Below are 4,910 nucleotides of genomic sequence, written 5' to 3'. Positions count from 1 at the left end.
GACGTCCGACGCCGGCCCCGGAGGCGGACCGTGCGGAACGGGGCTCGAGTACGTACGTGAGGGGTGGAGCCTCTAGGGACTGTCAAAAGCGGGAGTCGAAGCCCCAGCTCCAGAGAATTCTCCAGTCTCTTTGCTGGAGAAAAGCTTTGCTTAGAAGCACTGGTTAGGACATTTTGCTTCCATTTGATGCAGTTAGTGATTAGATTTAAAGATTGGATTGAACTTACAGTACCGGGAGGTTTATATAGTCGAACTAATGGAACACTAGCCAACATTTGCAGGTAGAGTTAATTGTGAGTGAGTGAATGAATGAATGAATGAATGAATGAATGAATGAATGAATGGCTTTGGATCCAAAACACAGATTAGCCTTGGCCAGTGTGCTAAGTGGTTAGAGCGTGCCCCACGCACCAAAGGGTCGTGGGTTCGATTTCCGGTCAAGGGCACATATTTGGGTTGCAGGTTCGAGTCCGCCCTGATCGGGGCTAGTGTGAGAGGCAACCAATCGGTGGGTCGCTCTCACATCAATGTTTCTATCTCTCTCTCTCTCCCCCATCCCCCCACCTTCCACTCTCTAAAAATCAATGGAAAAAATATCCTCGGGTCAGGATTAACAAAAAAATAACACAGTTTAATCAGATTAATTATGAAAAGTTTGGAACCCATTTAAGATTTTCATACCCACTACGTATTTAGTTGAAAAGGGTTTCGCTTCATTTGAAACCAAATGCAAAGGGAGATTTGAGACTCCTTTTAATACACTTTAAACCATACATTATTAAATTAGTACAGACAAATGAAATGCAGGTATATCAATGAATTTTATAAATAAAGACTAGTTTTAAAAATATGTTATTGCCATTTTATATAAATTTTAAAAATATTTGCAGCACAATGATAAGAAACCTGTGCTGTGAAAATTACCTGGTGAAATGATTTATTTGGAAATTTCCTGTTGGCTTTCAGCCTTATCTGATACTGTCCCCAGAAATCGGCCACAGAACTTCCCTGCAGCCTCTTAAACACTGCTTATTTTTTTCAAATATTTTCCTATTTCCCATCAACTCTTGAAAAACATGATCTCCAAGATCTCAAAGTACTGGGAGTCTAAATGTTTGCTCCAACATGTGGTGAGATAAACTAGATGCATGTATGATTTCTGAGATATTCTTTCACTATCCCACCCCACAACACAACATAGAAAATTATAACATCTTCCTTGAAAAGAAGAGCCAGCTAATTTTCAACAATAAATATACCTTCACTTTCTCTACCTAGTACTTGTCATGTTATTCTTACTTTAATTAAGGTTACTTCCCTATTTCCCTATGCAAATTTCTTCTCTATAATTACTTAACACCAGTGTCCACCACACCTCTGCTTTCATTTGAATAGAATGGCTTCTCTTCTTATGACTCCTATTAAATCCAAACTTATTCATTATATGTAGATGCAAGCATCTCATTGCTTCATTATGTCTTTAGTAGTAATGCCCAAGGATTTAAATATTGAAATACATATTACTATATTTTATAACAATTTTATTTATTTTTATATATTAGGCTTTATATTGATTTTTTTTTTCATATCTGTGTAAGAAGACTGTATTATCCATGGATTTCAGGACACCAAAGGAAATATAAAATATCTGGAGGGCCTTGAACTGATGAATACTTGAGAACATGTTGGGAAGATCTTCATTAGAAATGATGCCAACATAATGACTCCAATCTCTTATTTCTTCTTATTCTCTTTTTTAACCTTAGAAATATATTTTAGAAAATAATGTTTTTGTGCCCTGGCCAGCTGGCTCAGTTGATTGGAGTGTCCTCTCATGCACCAAAAGGTTGTGGGTTCGATTTCCGGTCAGGGCACATCCCTAGGTTTTGGGTTAGATCCCTGGTAGGGGTGGGTATGGGAGGCAACCAGTCAATGTTTCTCTCTCTCTCTCTCTCTCTCGCTCGCTCGCTCGCTCGCTCTCGCTCTCGCTCTCTCTCTCCCTCCCCCTCTCTCCCTCTCTTTTCCTCTCTCTCCAATAAAATAAAAATATCCTCAGGTGAGGATTAAAAAAACAGAACAGCCCTAGCTGGTCTGGCTCAGTGGTTAGAAAGTCAGCCCACAGACTGAAGGGTCCCTGGTTGGATTCTGGCCCCGGTTGGGCATGTTCAGGAGGCAATAACTAAAGATCAATCTATCTAGGAAATTTTGTTTTCAACACTAGAAAAATGAGGTCTCACATCTCTCCATTGTGTACGGATCAAGAAACTCAAACAGGCAGACAACTTTTTAAGCTCTAAACCAGGCAGCTGTATTCATCAGGAGGCTTCCCACTCCCCATTTAAAGGTTAGGTCACAGCCTCCTAGACCTTATTTCTGGTAAACAAATGGCCTCGAGTTACCCCAAAGGAAATCCGGTCTACTGAACACATCCTCTTTCCCGAAAGCTGGCCCTTCCCCGAAGTGCAGATCTCTGCAATCCAGCTCTTTAACCAGCAGAGGGTAGGCTGACCACAGAAAAGTTGCCATTGTAAACCCAGGCTCCAGGAGTTCAACTGGATAGTAAGGAGGAGAGGTGTAGGGGAGAGAGTTTAAGAACCTAACCAATACAAGCCATGGGAGTGAGAGCAGCAGTATTGAGTTCTTAACAGCACCGATTTTCTGGGTTGGAGTCCCAGCTCAGTCACTTATTAGTTGTGTGACTTTAGGCAAGTTGCTTAAATTCTCTGTGCTTTGTCTTCTCATCTGTAAAACAAGGATAATGATAGTCCCTGCCTCAAAAGCTATGAGGATTAAATAAGTTAGTACATATAAAACACTTAGGTCAGTGCCTGGCATATAGTAAGCTCTGAATAAGAGTTCTTTGCTGTTATTGTTGTTATTATTATTATATATTAAGAAGTAAAAGCCCTTCTCTATGTTTCTTAACACAGTAAGATAATTCATACTGAAAGTCAAAATAAAGTCTGTTTATTTGGGGGACTCCTCTCCTCTTTGGTGCAATGCTGCTCTCACAGGTGGGCTTGTACTCTGCTCATGTGCCACCAGGTGGTGGATGGCTAGTTTCCTGCAACCTTTCACTTTGTCTTGACCCCTGGAATCCCAGTCCAATTCAGCCTCCATGACATAAATCCTCAGGGTATTGTGTTGCCAGCACCTCCTTTATTTACACAGAAGAGTCCTTCCCACAAACCTGGGGCGCGGATGAGAGGCCAGGTTGGAGAGCACAGTTACCCACACCATGACTTGTTAGGGTTGTGGTTTCCAGAGGTTTCCCTTAGAACATCTTTGATCTGGAATCTGAGCAAACAGAATCCACAGCTTGAGGCCAGGATGATGTACAGTTTCTTGTACATCCCCCACCAGGACCCCCTACTGTTGTCCTTTCTTAAATAGCGTCTCTGATCTTCTTTCCCAGACTGCTTTCCTTCAACCTCCAGGGACTCTAAGACATGGAATAAAGACTAAACTTATACACCTGGAATATTTGGCCTTTCGCTATCTACACCAAGGGGAAGGTTCCAGCTTCATTCCCCATATTATATTTACTCATAGAGCAGACTGGGATTCCCCATCTTTCAATTATAATGGATACTTCTTGGCATATCTGGCCAATTCATAATCCTCCTTTCTCCCTGTGGTGTTCCAACTACCTTCAGAGATGGGCCAGCTACAGCCACATTTTACCAGGTACTTCTCTTCCCACACTACCTAAATGGCCCAGTGGTGGACACTGACCCAAACTAAGTCTATAGGTTTCTCCCTCCCAGCTATTAAGAATTAGGATCACAATATTCTGGTTCTAACTGGCCTGATATGCTGAGCAGTTGTGGGTAGTCACTTTCTCTTGCATGACTAAGGAGTAAAGAAAGTCAGTCTGCAGAGGAAATAATGAAACCAGCTGCATAGAGAAAAAGAGAGATAAGAGTGCTATCTGGGTTTCTGATGGCTTTTCTTCCTCACACAAACTCTGTGTGGTGGGAACTATTAATATCTTATTTTACAGATGAGGAAACTGAGACACAGAATAACAATATTGCCCAGGTGGTATCACGAGCTTCTGGATCTTGCTGTTCCTCAAAAGAATACAACTTTGGCCATCCTAGTTGTGTGAGTTGGTAAAGGATCCATCCCTTTTTGTCTCCTTAAGCTGGTTTGGGTTGGGATTCTGTCTCTTTTGAGTACTGACAAAAGAGAACAGAGGTAGATTCTTTTGGATGGATCTAGCTTTGGATGTGTGGAAGGACACCACAATGCAGGAAAAGATGAGAATGGGGGCAACTGCAGACAAGTTTGAAGGTGAGAGGGGGCAGGAAATGGAGGAATTTCACACCCATTAACCTGGTGAGGGGGGGGGGGGTCTGTGAGGTGGTAGGAGGCAAGGTCTTTGTGTTGCAATTAAACAAAACACTTGGGATGGGGTAAAGGATGCAGCTGGAAAAAAAGAAAACATGCTATAAATAGGAGAGGAAGGCAATTTGTGTCAGGTAGAGGAATCCTCAGTTGTGGTTACAGGTGATGAGTTTTAGGTAGACTCATTCACCCAACTGTATATCATTTTGCTCCAGCAAAGCTCAGCTACACTGTTGGGCATTAGCTGGGTGGGATAAAACATAAAACAAATATGCTAGAAGGTTAGGACATGGAGGGTGCTGAGGAGAGAGCTATTAAACTGGTACAGCTGGAGATCAAGGCTGAAGGGGATGGGGAGCCATGAAAGGCTGCAGGCCCCAATGAGGTGGAAGACAAGCGCGGTGACAGTCAAAATGTGATAGAACTAGGGAGAGAGGAGGGCATGTCAGAGCCTGAAACATTGGATTCTGAGACTTCTTTCACTGATGACAAGATTCAGGACATGGGCTGAAGTACAGTGAAGGAGAGATGTTGGAATAGAAGTCATGGAATTTAAGGAC

The sequence above is a fragment of the Miniopterus schreibersii genome (genome assembly GCF_964146895.1).
Source record: "Miniopterus schreibersii genome assembly, chromosome: 11".
Classification (NCBI taxonomy): domain Eukaryota; kingdom Metazoa; phylum Chordata; class Mammalia; order Chiroptera; family Miniopteridae; genus Miniopterus; species Miniopterus schreibersii.
The sequence above is the reverse complement of the archived record's forward strand: the minus strand, read 5'-3'. Positions refer to the sequence as shown.